The sequence below is a fragment of the Vulpes vulpes genome, chromosome 10, assembly GCF_048418805.1.
Source record: "Vulpes vulpes isolate BD-2025 chromosome 10, VulVul3, whole genome shotgun sequence".
Taxonomy (NCBI): domain Eukaryota; kingdom Metazoa; phylum Chordata; class Mammalia; order Carnivora; family Canidae; genus Vulpes; species Vulpes vulpes.
The window spans coordinates 34,604,067-34,622,533 of record NC_132789.1 but is presented as its reverse complement, the minus strand read 5'-3'; the positions used below and the strand labels follow the sequence as shown (position 1 = coordinate 34,622,533).

At 39.5% G+C, this 18,467-nt stretch overlaps 1 protein-coding gene across 2 annotated transcripts in view; it reads left to right on the top strand.

The window, feature by feature from the left end:
* The window catches only part of PRKG1 (protein kinase cGMP-dependent 1), a 1,174,671-nt gene that overhangs the window by 601,906 nt on the left and 554,298 nt on the right, over positions 1-18,467 (top strand). The gene's annotated exons all lie outside the window — the stretch shown is intronic.

The following is an 18,467-nucleotide window of genomic DNA, read 5'->3' as shown; positions in this document are numbered from 1 at the left end:
TTTCTCCTACCTAAGGAATTTCCTGCCCTCAAGCATGTCAGTCACCATCAGACACTAACTTCCCTTTCCAGGCCATCTCCCAGGCCATCTTCCAGGCCATCCCTTCTCATACACCCCATGCTCCATAGAAACCAAGGGACTCGGTCCTCCCCAAACACGGCCTGTACTTCCTTGCCTCTTTGGCCTGTGTAATAGCTTTGCCTGTGCTGGAAGGCCCTTCTCTCTTCTTTTTACCTCTGTGACACTCTCCATTCTAGCTCGCAGGTCACCTCTTCTGGGAAGTCTTCCTTGGTACTCTTCCCCCCATACCCTCCCCCCAAAAGGAAGTGATTGCTTTCCTCTCTGGATGCCTGTAGCATTCTGTACTTCTCTCCTATTTGGCACCCAATGGGCATAAAGTATTTACAGTTCTTACTTCTCTTAATAAATAGTAAATTCTCGAAAGAGAGAGAGAGAGAGAGAACATCATTACAGACAATAACAACTTTGTGTCCTATAAAGCTTTTGTAAGTGTAGGTCAACAACGATTTGAATTAAATTCCCTAGTTTTGAGGAGAGATTTCTGGATGAGACCTTGTAATTGGTTTTACATTTATCTGTATATTTAACAAGAATTGAGTTCCCGCTGTTAGTAATGATGTGATTTTAAGAGCCATCTTCTTTTAGAAAGAAAGTTTCAAGGCTTAATATAAAACCGGCCACGAACAAACCATAATAGGTATTATACTATTACTGCTCCTTTGCTGCTTCACAAAAGGGATTCTGATTTCAAATGGTGCCAATTAGACAATGTTTACACTTTTGGGTTAAGGAAATTATTACTTGGGTGAGTTAAGTGCTTTTTGATGCAAAGAGAGGAAAACCTGGCTTAAACTTATAAAAAAAAAAAAACTCAGGAGATTGACCCACGTGGGAAGTCAGAGGTAGGGGGGCGTGAGGGTTGAGCATCCTGTGGCTCCAGCTGAGCTCCCCTCCCATCCTTTGCTCCACCCTCAGGAACTTGGCCGAACAGACATGTTCCTCATCTGCAGGGGAGAGAGTCCAGGGGAGGAGGGAGAGAAGCACTTGAGGACCCTCTGGGAAGCAGGAAGCACTTTCCTGGAAGCTCCCGATAAAGCACTTTTCATCCCAGTGGCCCATTTTCTGAACCAGTCATTAACAAGAGAAATGGACTAACCCATAGACGTCACACAGAGGACCCCCTTCCCTCTGGGCATCCGGGTGGCGGGAGGAGGGAGAGAGGCCCAGACAAGGTCAGTGTGTCAGGGAGGACGAGGGAGCCAGGAGGCTGGGTGTGCACCTGCTGGGTGTTACAGAATACAAACCGTGGGTCCTACTATTGATTGGCAGCCCCAGTGATTGTTTTTCAAATTATTGGATTTATTCTAAATCAGACTTGCCTCCTAAAATCCAGACCCACTTTTTTTATGTACAAACCAATTAATTAGAGCTCTACAATGACTTAACCCAAACGGCCTCTGAAAAATAGCCTACGTGAGAGATATTCATTCTGCTGTAGGTGTTTCAGTGTGCCACTCCTTCATAAGTAACGTGAAATGTAATTTTAACACCAGCACTGTCTTAAAGCCACACTATTACATAAAATTTTGCATAAAGTCAGAAATTCTAAAGTCTCCACACCATTAAATTGGTAGTTTAAGTGACACTGTCATAGACAATATGGTATCAGCGTGTGGCCCACAGCTCTCACCTACACCAGCCCATGTGGAGGCTAAAACATGCCCAGATTTTCCTTTCATGCTTAAACCAAGAGTACGTAATCCCGTCTGCTCAGGCCATCTGATCACCAGTAGTGCTCTGTGTTAGCACTGGCGTGTGAATAAAAACTGACATGGAACTCATAGTAGTGTTGCTTTCACAGAGTTACTACTGGATTTGCTTACATGAAATAAGATGGTCACTTAAAAGAATAGTAGAGATTCTTTTAATTTAAAAAAAATAACGGTGTCGCTATTAATGAGACTAACAAATTGTATGCTTTAAATGGGTGCATCTTAGTTAAGTTGAAAACAACAACAACAAAAATAGTCTATGCAGAGAATATGGAGAGTGATTGGTGCAAAATTTAATCACAAAGGCCTGTCAAGTCATTTTATAAAAGTTGCATGTAGGCTCTCTAGCCACCTGTTTGCTGATTGACCCCAGGGTTTGCCATAAGGGTCGGTGTATTTTGGTGTAGTTGTTGTCTTAATGGCATCACATTCTAAAGTATCTCAAATTCTATTGGAAAATTAGTAGTCTTATTGGAAAATTAGTAGTAGTGCATGCAGCTAACCCTTTTCTTTTTCTTTTCTTTTTTTCTGGTTTGAGGAACCTATGATTTGAAAGCCACAAGGACATAAGGCATCGATTTCTAACAAATAGAGTACAAATAAATGATAGAATCACGAATATTTCCACAGTAAGGTAGTGATAGATGCAAACAGAATTGAACGTGAAAGATCCCGTTGATCCAGTCAATTGGACCTTCCAAGTCAGTGCTTCTCAAACGTGAGCGTGCGTAGGAATCCCCAACATTTCTTATTGAAATAAACATTCTGTATTTATAGGTTTGATTTTGCTTTTTTGTTTGATCATTCGTTTTTCTAGGTTTCACATGAGTGAAATTATGTGGTATCTGTCAGACGTACATTCAGAGGACAAACTGGTGGTTTGCAGAAGGGAGGAGACCAGGGGTGGGCCACATGGGTGAAGGGGAGTGGGAGGTACAGTCTTCCCGTTGAGGATGAAAGGCACAGCATAAGGAACACGTCACTGATATCATAACAGCATTGTATGGTGACGGATGGTAGCCACACCTGTGAGCGTAACACAGTGGATAAACCTGTCAAATCACTATGTTGTACACTTAAAACTAATGTAATATTGTGTGACAGCCAGATTCAAATAAAAAAAATAATTTTTAAGAAAGGTTTAAGCAAAGGGAAAAAAAATCCAATCCTCTTAGTCAGGACTGGGGCCCCATACTCTGCACTTCTAGGAGGTTCCTGGGTTTGGTGGTGCTGCTTAGTCCCCAGAGGCCTTTCAATAAGCAACTTTCTGTGTCACCTGAAATCCACAAAAAAATGTACTCTAACTATGTGGATTGCAAATGTTTTATCATGTTTGATCATCTTTTGGAAATAGGCACGTATCTAGCAAGAATGTGTAACTCTTACTAAGTTATTTTATGTTTTACAAATTGAAAACCTTTTTAGTGGAGTTGTAATATTTAATAGTCGGGCTGTCTCTAGGCAAAATCAACCCTTCAATTCTGTCCTATTCTTTCTTTAAGGAAAGAAAAACCACAGCCTACCTTAGGAATTTGGTGAAAAACAAAGCTACTACTTTTGAAAAATAATAAAAAGAATGTCTTCCTTGTGTCATCTCTCTGAATTTAAAACTATTTTAGTTATGTCTGACAAAATTGGAAAGTTGGTGGACATATCCTTAATATTTTCCACATATTTAAAAGTTAATAAATCACCTCTCTTCTCCTTTTATGGAGACTTGGGTCATCTCAAATTATTTGTTTTTCAAACTTTTCATTGCTTTGGTTTTTCTTCTTTGTTTCCTGCTCTAAGTTTTTCCAAATATCTTAAGCATGAGGAAGCCAATCATATGCACAGAGATACTCTCCTGTAGGGTGCACAGCTACTTGTTCAAAACAAAATGATCAATTGTGGGTGAGGACATTATTTCCTTACAGGTTGGAAGTTGTGCATTTTTCCTTCCTTCTCGGGTTACTTGTGCAACTCTATGCAAGTGCATAAATCTGGGTCGAGGAGAACACTGCTGATGGTGCTCATGATTTAGGATAACCATGAAATCAAGTCCTGGGCCACATGCCCAGTATCTAAACCAAGTCCAGAAGGGCTTAATTGGAATTAGGCAGTGAGCCTAGAAGAGCTTTACTTTGTTCAGTCTTAACTTTCTGGTTCCAATGGATTTGTGTTTTGTAGAAATCTGTGTTTTGGGGACTGGAGGGAGAGAGAGTCTGGATACATGCTGATTATACAGCAGACTGGGGAGCAGAAGAAACTAACCAAGGGAATGTTTAAGGAGGAGGATGCTTGGTAAACATGGCATGGAAGGGCACTTTTCAAGTTACTGGGTTTGTTTTTCCCATTAAGGATACTGACAAAATATTTGCGAGGCTGAACTAGGACACAGAGACAATTTAGCACGTTTAGAATCTTTATTTCAAGTGAGAACAGCAGGCTTTGACAGAACCTGGCCCGTCTGGGTTGGGTAGATGATAAAATCCTCTCCTTGGTTTTGGTTTCTACAGAGCTGTGCTCTTCACTTCTTTATGACTCTGGACCTTAAAAGGAGACAGGTCTATTAAGTATCATTTGTTTTCATTCTTCTTATTCTGGTATGATGAGGGAAAAGTGGATTAAACAACAAATCAAGAACTTGAAATTACTGAGTGAATCTATTCCTGCACAATAGATTGTTTTCATTATTCCAGACCATTCGCTGGAGACCTCAGTAACCTCACCACTGGAGAATAAGCATGGGGATCATTCAGTGGGATTTTGAGACAAATCCCATCCTGAAATAATGAACCGATACTGAGGAGGGACATGCAAATACTGTTAATTGTATTTGCAATGCAGTTTTGATTTTCAAGTGCTATGGAATTTAGAGATGTAGAGGCATGATTCCTTTTTAAAAATTAGGTACACATAGATGCAATTATTTGGGAGTGGAGCTTTGAATATCATGGAATGTAGGCGGAATCTTGGCCTTGAGATTTTAGATGCTCAAGCTGAAACCAGCTACTGTATCTTTTTCAAATTCAAGTGCTTTGCCACCACAAGAGAGTATGTCTTTGGGCACAGATTTTATTCTGGACTCCAGGATTCTTACAATGTTTCATTAAATGTGCTTTAATGACTTTTTCCCATCATAAATATCATAGTATGGTGGTATGATATCCTCTTTGTTTTAGTTAGATTATGAAACAGAGCGATTCCCCCCCCCACCCAGTTTTATTGAGAAATAATTGATATACAGCACTGTATAAGGTTAAGGTGCACAGTATGATGGTCCGATGCATAATGCACTCTTAGCTCAGTGAGCATAATAGGCAATGACCTGCGGGGTATCAGGGACACTGTAAATTCCTCCTGCCTCTAGTCTTGCTCTTTGAAGTTGTCCCCAATATGTCCCCAATATCCATTCATTCATTCAACAAACTTTGTATAGTAGGCCTATCAGGTTCGAGGTGTTATGGGGGATACCAAGCTTCACAGGCAAAATCCATCTTTGTACTTCGGTCCCTGGGATGTTGGGAGGCCTCAGTGTTTGTTACCCTGAACTGATGCTCTTGCTTCAAGAATTTGTGCAAAGCAAATTCCCTCAGCCCTGATCTTAGTATGAGAAGAGCCTCCTTATTTGTGTGACTCTATTAATGCACGTAGTTTCCCTTCAGTTCATCCTGGATGCCAACTGCCAGACTCTTTCTAAAGCAGAGCTCAGTGATCATGTCGTCACTGCTCAAACCCCTGCACATGATGACCCTGTAGTGACTTCATAATACTATTCCTACTCCTGCTTTCTGGATATGCAAAGCTATTAGCAGTTTGGATCCAACAGACTTTTCCAATGTCATCTCTCATCATCTGCCTTATCCAGCCCTACACGCAGGGCCAGTTAGACTGGTAGTATTGGAGAGCATAAGTTCAAGTTGAAGAGTAGAGCCAGTGAAGCCTGGCTGCCTGGCTACACATCCTGGTTTTCTCAACTTCCAACTATGTGACCTTAGGCAAGTTACTTGAGCTCCTCATGTCTCAGTTTTCTCGTCTGTGAAGTAGGAATAATGATGGCTTGTACTGCATTGGATTGTTGTGATAATCAAGAGGATGAATGTGCATAAACCATTTAGAACAGACCTGGGAATATACTAAGCCCTTAGTGATAGGTGATATCTGCTATTATTTTTTTATGCTTTGCTCTTGTCATTTCTTCCAGTTGGGAAGCCCACTCTCCTTGTTTTATGTCCATGTCCAAATCCTACCTATCCTTCATACTCTAGTTCAAATGGTCTTCCTATTGATCTGGCTGCAGTCTGCGCTCGACCACGAGGCTGAATTGCATCTGCCACAAAAACAAACATTAATCTTATGATAAAAATCACTTTGTTTTCAGATAAATATAAGCAGAGGGAGAGAATTTTGTGGTTTATGGAATAATTCCAATCACGATGCTGATGATGTGCAGGGAAATGCTGGATGAAAGGTTGTGAAATGAAACGATGGAGAGGTTCAATCTCTGAGTCACAGTCTTAATTATTAAGAATCAAATTGTCCTTGAGCTCCAGGATTATGGAGTTATACAGAAGGTTTCATGGTACAGTGTCATCAACGGTTCTTTATTTTGTGGTCAAAGAGACAGTGAAATGTGCTTTTCTTTTAACCTTGAGAATTATGGCCCATTCCTCAAACACTCAGCATTCCGGTAAGCAGTTAATGGACTGGAACATTTTTGATTCATTAAAAGGTGGTTTGTGGAGTTTTCAAGCATGAGTTTCAGGTAACATTGGAACCCAAATTGTATTAGGCTTCCAAAAGGAGAATGAAGAAGAGGCTTCCTGCTGAAATTCAGCAGAAGGAACTGTCCTCTTTTGCAGGGAATGAGCCATTAGCTCCCTTTACCTGGGGGCTCCAGTATTAGCAATGGGCTCCAGTAGAAGGCAAACAAAGTTTTTGTCAAGGGAGAAGATAAATAAAGGGCTCTAAACAAATTTCTTGATTGTAGAAAGAGAAATCAACTCTAGCTAATAGACAAAAAGGAATATATTGGAAACAGTGATGGAATCAATAACAGGTTAGGAGACTAGGGTTGGAAATGAACTGGAATCAAAAAGAATGTGAGATCCTTGCAAGCAGGAAATACTGATTTATTTAGTAAGAAAAACTATCCCATTGATGTGCAATGAATTATGTACAATATTTCTTTCTTTCTTTCTTGCATTATTGAACCAAAATTCTATCCCTTGGAAAAGAGTAGCTCTTTGCACCAAGTCTAAGTTATGTGCCCATTTCCCATTTCTGTTGTCAAAGGGAGTTGTTGGGGGATCTCGCACCTCTGACACCCAAGTGGAAGGGGGTCACTTTGATTAGCATTCCCCTCCCTGCCCCAAGATCATCATAATAAGGCAGGAGTAGTTGCCCCAACGTGGTCACAGCCGTAGAAGGAGGAAAGAATGGACATAGGGCAGGTACAAAATGACAAATGTCCACCCCAGATCCTATAGGGCAGGAGAATTGAAAAGTAGCCCAACCACTATGTCAAAGATCCCTCAGGACCTTACCTTAGATCCAAGCATCATCCTTTGTCAGGGTGAAAAATGACAGAAAAATTTTTCCCACCTTATCTTCATCTATAAGCATAACTAGTGAACAGAAACCATTCTATCTGAAGAACAGAGTGCAAAATTAAATTGGCCCAAAACCTAGCAAAAGCTTTTCACCATTAATTTCTATAGAATGGTTTTCTTAATTACTGTTTTCTTCTTTTATAATTTTCAAAAAAAATAGGATCTCCTTCACATATAAGCAGGAAAAACAAAACAAAACAAACCCTTAGTGTTTTCTCTTCCTGAAAACATTTATCTTCCTGATTGTCTAGACACAAAATCTTTAACTTTTTTTTTTTTTGGTCCAAATCATCCTACTTTGAAAAACATATATCCCATTTCTTCTTCTTCTGTATTGCCAAAGTACAGTTGAAGAATAGACTGTGAGAAGGAAGTAAATAAAAATGATGGAAATGAGGGTACCTGGGGGGGCTCAGTTGTTGAGCGTCTGACTTCAGCTCAGGTCATGATCTTGGAGTCCTAGGGTTGAGTCCTGCATCAGGGTCCCCACAGGGAGCCTGCTTCTCCCTCTGCCTGTGTCTCTGCCTCTCACTGTGTCTTTCATGAATAAATAAAATAAAAATATTTTTTAAAAAATGATGGAAATGAGAGTGTGAGAGTGGATTAGGAGGAGGGACGTTTCGAGAGCGCACTCATAGCAGGCAAATCAGTTGGTCTAAGCCATCATTCTCCCAGGAATGGCACTTTGGCTTACCACAGAGTCTTTGAAGTACTCAAGCTTTTTTTTTTTTTTTCTCAAGCTTTTTCAAACATTATTTTGTCTCAATTCCATTCCATCAAAACCAACTGCACTAATGTAGATAATTTATCTGTTGGTATTGGCAAGATGTCAGGTGCTGTGGAGAAGTGAAGAAAATGGAATGCCATTCCCTTCCTTAGGGACTTAAACCATGTAATAGAACCTCACATTCATATGAAATAGAGCTATGCAAAACCATCAGGTAATTAATACACTAGATTATTATGGCTATGGAATTTCCAGAAAGGAGAGCTCAGTGGTCTGAGATTATTAGGAAAGCTTCCTGGAAGAGGAGGGATTGAACTAGATCCCGAAGAATGAATGCAATTTGATAAATGGAAAAGAGACAAGCAGGGCAATGTCCTGCGTAAAGGCAAGGCCTAGGAAATCAATCCTTTTTCTTCTATAATCATGAGAATGCATCAGGATTGACATTAAAACATCTACATTGTAGGCATGTCATTTCTAAACCTCACAAATAATACAGTATACATGATCCTTTAAAACAAAGATGATGCTTAATTGTACACCATTTCTTCCATAATTCTTTAAACTTAATGGTATCATTTTTGAGATAATAATACTGTGATTTTGAAGTTTTGTTTTTTTTTTTAACAAAACCTTACCATTCGAGGTAAAATTGTAGGGATGTTGCCAGTGATTCATATGTTTATTAAATTCTCTAAAGCTCAGTCTATTATGTTAAGGCCAGATCTGTTTGATAGTGTTCCCATACCACCAACCTTCTTTTAATAAAAAAAAAAAAAGGAAAGAAAAGAAACAGTAAGAAAGGTAGTGCTAAGTGAAATACTGGTTCTTCTCTCCAACCATGTCAGCATAATCGTGAGGAAGATAAAAGGGGTCTGGCTTGGCTCAACCCTAGTGAGGTAAGCAAGCAAGTTAGGGCTGCCCCCTCTTTTTCAAAGTTATGATGCAACTAGTTGCAGAGAGTATCATTATTCTGAAAATTTCAGCCTAAATTCTCTGATCTTTTTCCATAATTTTAATGGAAATTGTCTTTTGCTTTTTTATTATGTCTAGTTGGGTCAAACTGCTCAAGGATACAGAAAAAAAGAATACATTTTCCAGTTTTAAAGAGTAGAAAGATTAGATGAGAGATGTTCAGATCAATGGTGTTGGTGGTCTAGAATCAGACTAATTTGAGGAGCATGAAGGGCAGCACGTGATATGATGAGCACTGGGTGTCATATAAGACTGATGAATCACTGAACTTTACCTCGGAAAGTAATGATGTTCTATATGTTGGCTAATTTAATTTAAATACAGAATTAGGCTAATTTAAACTTTAAGTGAAACTACACATACCACATTATTAGGGTAAAGGATAGAAACATAAGTCTTGGTTTCATCAACGAGTAAATAGCATGAAAGAAGGAAGAGGCATGAAGGAATGGGCTAACAATTCTGATGCTTCCATGCGGATGTATTGAAAATGCACGGTTAAGTAAATGGATGGCAGGTGGTGGGAGCCATATTTCTCATAGTTAAGAGTGGAAGTTTATAGATAAGTGGCGGGAGAGGCTAGGATGATCTGTGTGGCAACAGAGGAGTTGGAGACATCAGTATGAACTCCTATTTTAATGTAAATACACATGGTTATGTATAGAAACATTTACAGATACATGTATATACCAAGGTTTGTAAGCACATGAGAGGAATGAGACGTAACAACACCTCAGTAGCAAGTAGCACACCCAACTCCCAGATCTTGGTTTCTAATACCAGTCTCCAATAAAAGGAACCAGGGCTCCTTAGAGGAATGACTGATTATAGGGGTGGGTGGGGCATAAAATACTCAAAATGAACTTGATCATCTTGTAATATCAGAAAGGAAGGGAGTGCTAAAATAAATAAATAAACAAATAAGGAGGGCGGGGTCTGTTCAAGGGAAACAGGAGTCAACTGAAAGAGCTTTCAGTGCCCAGAACTACAATAGTTTAAGCAAAATAAAGTATTATTAGATTATAACCCAAAGAATACAATAAATATGAATCCACACCGAGGCAAGTAAGTGATGGAGAAGAGTCATTCTCCATGCAGAGGAATTCCCAATAATTTATGTAGATAATCTGCCCTCAGGGCGATGGACTGTAACTCTTTAATCTTTAAGCCTGTGTTGAGTATCATGACTTCCTTCCACAGGATACAGCATGGAAAAATGGGGGGAGAGCTAACTTTGTGGTGGAAAAGCCTGACAAACGTTACCTCAATCAGACGATCAAGGTCAAGATCAACAGTGATAAGTATAGTGGATAGTATGTGCCCCAGGTATGATGGGATGAACACAACTCTTTACCTCTGTGGTTTTCCTCTCAAAAACCCTTAACCTCAGTCTAGTTGGGGAGAAAATGCCAGAAAAATTCCAAAAAAGGAGCATTGTGCAAAATACATGGCCACTGACTCCTCAAAACTGTCAAGGCCATCGAAAACAAGTCTGAGAAATTGTCATAGGCAAGAGTTGCCTGAGGAGGCATGACTAAATATAAAGTGGTATCCTGGATGCGATTTTGGAACAAAATAAGGGTATTAGGTAACAATGAAGGAAATCTGGATAAAGTATAGGCATTACTTAATAATAATGTAGCAATATTGGTTTGTTAACTATAACAAATGCACTATGCTAATGTCAGATGTTAATAAGGGGCACTTGGTATAGGATATGTCTCTTGATAATATCTTTGTATTTTTCCTTCCAAAATAAAGTTTATTAAAATGATTTAAAAAGTAGGATGGGGAATTTGTCTAAGGAGATCTAAGAACTCAAAAAAGCATGCCAACCAAATGTAGTGTGTGGACCATTTATAGGGGAAACATTGCCATTTGGAATATACAATTATATTGTCTCTTTATAATGAATGCATATCATTTAAATTGTTCTCAATTTATTTTATGTCACTCTGCAAATGTATTTAACCTCAAGATATATTTTAACTGTAGTTTCCGGAGGCTGGCAATTTTTTTTTTTTATAAAGGACGAGATTACGTGTTTTAGGGGCGGGGGGCCAGATGGCAGCATGCCACCCACTCAGCACTGTCTTTGTAGAGAGAAAGAAAATAGCCATAGAAAATAGTTACTGAATGGATGTGTCTCTGTTCCAATTAAAGTTTATTTACAAAAATAGCAGATTGTATTTGACATAAGGGCTGTAGTTTCCTGACCCGGATTTACTCTGTAATGTGAATGCTAGCATAAAGTGAGATTCACTTTATATTACTGATTTCCAAACTGTTTTGTAGAATCTAAAAAGTTCATCGAGGGCACCTTAGGGACAGAACTGTAGATGTGAGCCGGGTGGGAGCGAACTGAACAGAACTCAAAATAGCCCAATATTGCTTCCAGCGGAGAAATCTGCTTTAAATATTGTTATATAAGGGGATTTTATGTAAGATTTTCTGCAGGAGGCAATATTAAATAATAGTTAAGAGGACTGACTCTAGATTCAGACTGATTGGTTTAAATTGCAGTTCCACTGTGCCTTATCGTCTTTATGACCTTGGGCCTGTTCCTCAGTGTCCTTATCTGTAAAACTGGGATAATAGTACACCTGTGTGCATATGAAGTTTTAGTAAAACTTGCATGGAAAATTTTGCAAAAAGTACTATGAAGATAGTAGTAATACTACTGCATATATGGCAATTTGTAAAGAAAAATGAGAAATATGTATAAGGCACTTATCACAGTGCCTGGTACACTATAATTGCTTACATTTACTATCCTCATTAATAATAATATCATCACCAGCATCAACATCATTTAATTAAAAGAAAAATAACTTGGAAACTTCTAGGCCTTGTAGTATCAGTCAACTTAATTGACCTTGGTTTTATGGGAATTGGTACATTCTCAACTTTTCTCTGCTGAAGGGCTTGCTTGATCTTTCTTTCTTTCTTTTCTTTCTTTCTTTCTTTCTTTCTTTCTTTCTTTCTTTCTTTCTTTTCTTTCTTTCTTTCTTTCTTTCTTTCTTTCCTTCTGCTCTTTCTTTCTTTCTGCTCTTTCTTTCTTTTTTTCTTCCTTTTTTTGATGGAGTAGAGGAGAATAGCAATCATTGGCTGAAACATGTCAGATTTCTCCATTGTAGTTTCTAAGAATTTCCCCAAAGCCTGATCCTGAAGATAGCCCCAAGCTGACCCAAATTTTTAGTTTTCTAGAGCAGCCAACCTAGTGAAAAATAACTCAGAGCTCGATAGCTGTGACATGAGGAACTAAAGTGACAACAGTGCCACCAGACAGAATGACACCTGGACATTTTCTGGACTTTGGTTTCTGGCCCACTGGATATACATCCCCCCAAAAAAAGTTGGGGGAAAGTCAAACAACTTAAAAAAAAGACATTTTAACAGATGTTCTTTCAAATATTAAACACAATAGAAATATTTAGGTTAATCATTTGGTTCATTTTCTGAATAGGAAGACCCAGTAATGAGATAGAATTTCAAGGGATTAGTGACAGCTCAGTGTCAGGATGTATTAAGCTAAAAATAAGGAAGGATAATTGATCTTTTCTGTAACTCCATGTATACAAGGTAAACCTCTTATACCAAAAAGCCAAAACAAAAACAAAAATAAAAACAAACCGTGGTCGCTTTTCTCTCTTCCAGTTCTGGGTAACCTCATGGTATTCTCTTGGGAAACCTCCCAAATTAAAACGAATGAGCTTGATAAGGTCACACAGCTGATGATGGTGGAGCTAGCATTTTAGTCCAGAGCCATATCCCCCATCCTATTGATGTCTCTTGCCACATCTTCCCCCACCACTTCACCCCTTCCCCCAGATCTTCAAAAATTAGCTAGAGCTAAAAATAAGGGAAGCAACTGATCAGAGTGGGTCGGGGAGACAGAACCAGAAGTCCTCCCTGGTCCTGATGTGGTCCCCATCTCTTCTTGCCATTCTGCATCCTGACCTCTCGTGATACCCTCTTCACCATCTACGTTTCGATACGTGAAAGAAAGAATGCTTTATGTCTTTTCCCACTCAAACTCCAGGCCATGGATTGCCTATCTTCAGAACAGGTGAGAATAATCTCTTTTGAGATGCAACTGGCAATGCGTACTTCCTCTTCCATCAACTGCCAGACCCCCAGGTGCCACCTCTGCTAGAAGTGAGATTTGACTCATCAATGAGAAAACATCTCAGAACTTTAACAAATGGAACTAAAGTACATCAGAAGGGATTAGTGCCTGGAGAACCCATTCATCACGTAGTCGTCTTCACATATTAAACATCCACATCTATCAGGGATAAACTGTAGGCACAGATTGCTTCCTCAATAACCACAGACTGAGAAGCTTTTGATTTTCTCAATGTAAATCTTTTTATGATTCCCTTTTAGGTGTTTTGTTTTTGCTGCATGTGGACTTCCTGTTCCCTTTAAGTTTGACTTTAATCCTGCAATCATAATTTGTCATTTTCTACAAAGACTTTCTCATTTATCATCTAGTGGTAGTTTAGTTGTGTATGTATGGGTGTCACTTTTTATGTTTGTTGTGGTCTTTCATCGCAGATAATAGAGCAGGATATTTGCATTGTTCCCTTTCCTTGATATCTCCTTAGTTTATTGTTTATGTTTATAAATGTGCTCAGGCTCTTTTGAAGTCTTTTTTACTTCAAGAAACAAGTTTCAACCATGTTGATGACTTCTCATTCTAGGGCAGAGCCAGCTGAGACACAAAATATCCCTTGCTGTAGCCCACGATCCGATCTAGTTAATAGGAATTGACCTTCCATAGCTCCACACTCCAAAAATACATTCCTACTGAACAAAATCGGATGTAGTATTCACTTACAAAATTATATTCTTTAATTGCTTGTTTTCGTGTTTCTTAGGAAAAATTCTAAAAGATGAAGAATAGCCCAGATAATTAGTTTTGAAAATACATACTAGACTTAACATATTCTCGTGTGATGGACGTTTCTATTTAGATTGACAAAGTTGGTAATTGAATAGACATACAGTTTGTGTATTTCGTGCTACACATAAGTGGCACAGAATTTGGAAATGGTAGGACCTTAATGAATGGATGATGGAAACCAGTGCTGACGTACCTTAGAAATATCATGGGTTTCGATCCAGACCAGCAATAAAATGGACATCACAATGAAGCAAGTCGAATGAAATTTTTCTTCTCCCAGCACCTATAAAAGTTATGTTTATGCTGTACTGTCATCTATTAAGTGTGCAACAGCATTATGTGTAAAAGGAAAAAAGTACATATCTCACTTAAAAAAAAAAAAAAACAACTTCTTTGCTCAATAATCCTGTCATCTGAGATTTCAGGGAGTTGTAATCTCTTTGCTGGTGGAGGTCCTGCCTCGATGTTGGTGGCTGCTGACTGATCAGGGTGGTGTTACTAAAGGCTGGGTGTCTGCAGCAATTTCTTGGAATAAGACAGTAATGAAGTTTGCCACATTGATTGACTCTTCCTTTTACAGAACAGTTCCTCTGTAGCCCATCTGACAGCATTTTACCCGCGGTAGAACTTTTTTTGCATACTCAGAGTCGGCCCTCTCATACCCTGCCACTCTTTTATTAGCTAAGCTTAGAGATAGCCTCCGCCCTTTGTTGTCATTTCAACAGTCTTCACAGCATCCTCACCAAGAGTAGATTCCATCTCAAGAAACCGCTTTCTTCGCTTATCCACAGGAAGCAGCTCCTCATTCATTTGGTTTGATCATGAGATTGCAATGACTCAGTCCCATCATCAGGCCCCACTTCCGATTCCACTTCTCTTACTGTTCCCACCACATCTGCAGTGACATCCTCCCCTGCAGTCCTGACCCCGTCACAGTCCTCCTTGACGGTGGGAATCACCTTCTTGCAGACTCCTCTTAATGTCAATGTTTTGACCTCTTCCCATGAATCACAAATGTTCTCAATGGCATCTGGAAGAGTGAATCCTTCCCTGAAAGGTTTTCATGTACCTTGTTCAGATGCATCAGAGCAATCTCTGTTGATGGCGGCTGTAGACTTATGAAATGTATTTTTCAAGTCAAAATGACTCCTTGATCCATGGGCTGCAGAATCGATGCTGCATTAGTGGGATGAAACCAACATTCGTCTCATTGTCCATCTTCATCAGAGTTCTTGGGTGGCCAGGTGCGTTGCCAGTGAACAGTCATGTTTTGGAAGGAATCTTCTTTTCTGAGCAGTAGGTCTCAACAGTGGGCTTGAAATATACAGTAAACCATGTTGTCAACAGATGTGCTGTCATCCAGGCTTTGTCGTTCCATTGACAGAGTGGACTTTGCCTAATTCTGAAGACCCCAGGATTTTCAGATGGTAAATAAGCATTGGCTTCAATCTACAATCACCAGCTCCATTAACCCCTAGCAAGAGAGTCAGCCTGTCCTTTGCAGCTTTGAACTCAGGGATTAACTTCTCTCCACCTAGGAAAGTCCTTGATGGCATCTTCTTCCAATAGAAGGCTGCTTCATCTACATTGAAAAATATGTTGTTCTGTGGAGCCACCTTCCTGAACAATCTCAGCCCAGTCTTCTGGAGAACTTCCTGCAGCTTTTCCATTGACACCTGCTGCCTGACCCGGCACCTTGATATTAAGTAGATGGCTTCTTTCCTTCTACCACATGAACCCACCTCTTCTGGCTTCCGACTCTTCTCCTGCAGCTTCCTCACCCCCATCAGCCTCCACAGAACTGAAGAAAGTTAGGGCCTTGCTCTGGGTTAGGCTGTGGCTGAAGGGAACGTGATGGCTGGTTTGACTTTCCATCCAGACCTCTGACTCTTCCTTTTTCCACATTAGCTGAAGACTGTTCCCCTTTCTTACCACATGTGTGTGCACAGGGTAGCACTTCCGATTTCCTTCAACAGCTTTTCCTTGGCATTCACAACTTGGCTCACTGCTTGGCTCAAGATTTTGACTTGTGTCGGCTCTTGATCTACCTCCCTCACTCAGCTGAATCATGTCTAGCTTTTGATTTGGAGTGAGAGACGTGCGGCTCTTCCTCTCACTTGAACACCTAGAGGCCACTGGAAGGGTACTAACTGGCCTGATATCAATACTCTTGTGTCTCAGGGGATAAGGAGGCCCTAAGGAGAGAGAGGGACAGGGAAGCACAGCAGCCCGTGGAGGGGTCGGAACACACATAACGTTCATTGTTTAAGTTCCCTGTCTTGTGTGGGTGTGGTTTGTGGCACCCCAAATCAATGATAACTGTAATATCCCCAATCACTGACCACAGAGCACCAGAAAAAATATCATGATAATGAAAAAGTTTGAAGGACCGTGAGAATCACCAAGACATGGCACAAGAGACACAGGTAAGCAAATATGTTGGAAAAATGGCACCAGTAGACTGGCTTGATGCAGGGTTGCCACAGACCTTTGATTAGTGGAAAATACAATGTTTTCAAAGTGTGATAAAGTGAAACACAGTAAAATGAAGTATGCCTGTGTGCCAGGGCATTCAGATATCAGAGATCCAAGCTGGCCAATCAGTAGTTTGTCTAGTGGACTCCTTGAGTGTTCAAGTCTTCTATTAGGCAGTCCCATTATTACTATATATAATAAAAACTGATATTTATCAAATACTTATTACACATCATGCTGAGTACTTTTTTAATGTACTTTTTAATAATTTTTTTCAGAAGGGAGTATGGCTGACACACAATGTGGCATTGGTTTTGGGTGTACAGCACAGTGATCCAAGCTCTCTACACAGTATGCTGCGCTCTGCATGAGCGTAGTGCCATCTGCCATCATACAGCACTATTATAGTTTGACTGTGTCCCCTGTGCTGTACCTTTTATTCCTGTGATTTTATTCTTCCATAACTGGAAGCTTGTACACTCCTCTCCCTTCACCCATTTTGCCCACCCCTGCACCATCTTCCCCTGTGACAATCATCAGTTTCCTTTCTGTATTTATAGAGTCTGCTTTTTATTTGTTTATTCATTTACAGGTAGTGGTTTTTTTTTAGATTCTACATATGAAAGAGAACGTAAGATATTTGTTTTCCTCTGACGTCTTTCACTTAGCATAATACTCTCTAGCTCCATCCATGCCATTGCAAATGGCAAGGTTTCATTCTTTTTTATGGCTGAGTAATATTCCATTATATATCTATCCCGCCTTTCTTATCCATTCGCCTATCAATGGACACTTGGGCTGCTTCCACGTCTTGGCTATTATCAATAATACTGCAATAGACATAGAGATGCATATATCTTTTCAAACTTGTGTTTTTGCTTTCTTTGGGTAAATACCCAGTAGTGCAATTATAGGACCACATGTTTGTTCAGTTTTATTTGTGTGTGTTTTTTTGGAGGAAACTCCAGGCTGTTCTCCAGAGTGGCTGCACCAGTTTACATTCCCACCAACAGCGCGTGAGGGTTCCTCTTCCTTGACATCCTCACCAACACTTGTTTCTTGTGTTTTTTATTTTAACCATTTTGACAGATGTGAGGTGATAGCTTATTATGCTTTGGATTTGCATCTCCCTGATGATGAGTGACATTGAGCATCTTTTCATGTGTCTGTTGGCCATCTGGGTGTCTTATTTGGAAATATGCTTATTTGGGTCCTCTGCCCATTGTTTACTCTTTTTTTTTTTTTTTTTTTTTTTGGTGTTGTGTAAGTTCTTTGTATATTCTGGATTTTAAGCCCTTAACAGATATATAATTTGCAGATATCTTCTTCCATTCAGTAAATAGGTTTCCTGTGCTGTGTGCAGCAGCTTTGTGTTTTGATGTAGTCCCAATAGTTTTTGTTGTTGTTTTGCTTTTGTTTCCCTTGCCTCAAGAGACATTTCTAGAAAAATGTTGCTGTGGCTGATGTGAGAAAAATTACCGCCTGTGTTCTCTTCTAGGATTTTTATGGTTTCAGATCTCACACTTAGGTCTTTTTTTTTTTTTTTTTTTTTTTTTACACTTAGGTCTTTAATTCATTTTGCTTTTATTTTTGTAAACGGTGTTGGAAATAGTTCCAGTTTCGTTCTTTTGTGTGTTGCTGTCCAGTTTTCCCAACACCGTGTTTTGAGGAGACTTTTCCCCCATTGGATATTCTTGCCTCCTTTGTTGTCATTCATTGACCATGTAAGCGTGGGTTTATTTCTGGGCTCTCTATTCTGTCTAGTTGATCAATGTGTCTATTTTTGTGCTGGCACCTTACTGTCTTGATTGCTTTTCTATGTACTATTTTATTTAATCCTTACGAAGATCTTATGAGGTGGTTTTATTTTTACAACCAGTGTATAGTAGAAAAATAGGTGCTTTATTTTTTTAATTTTTATTTTAATTCTAGTTTGTTAACATACAGCGCAATATTTAGTTTTAGGAGTAGATTCAGTGATTCATCACTTACAT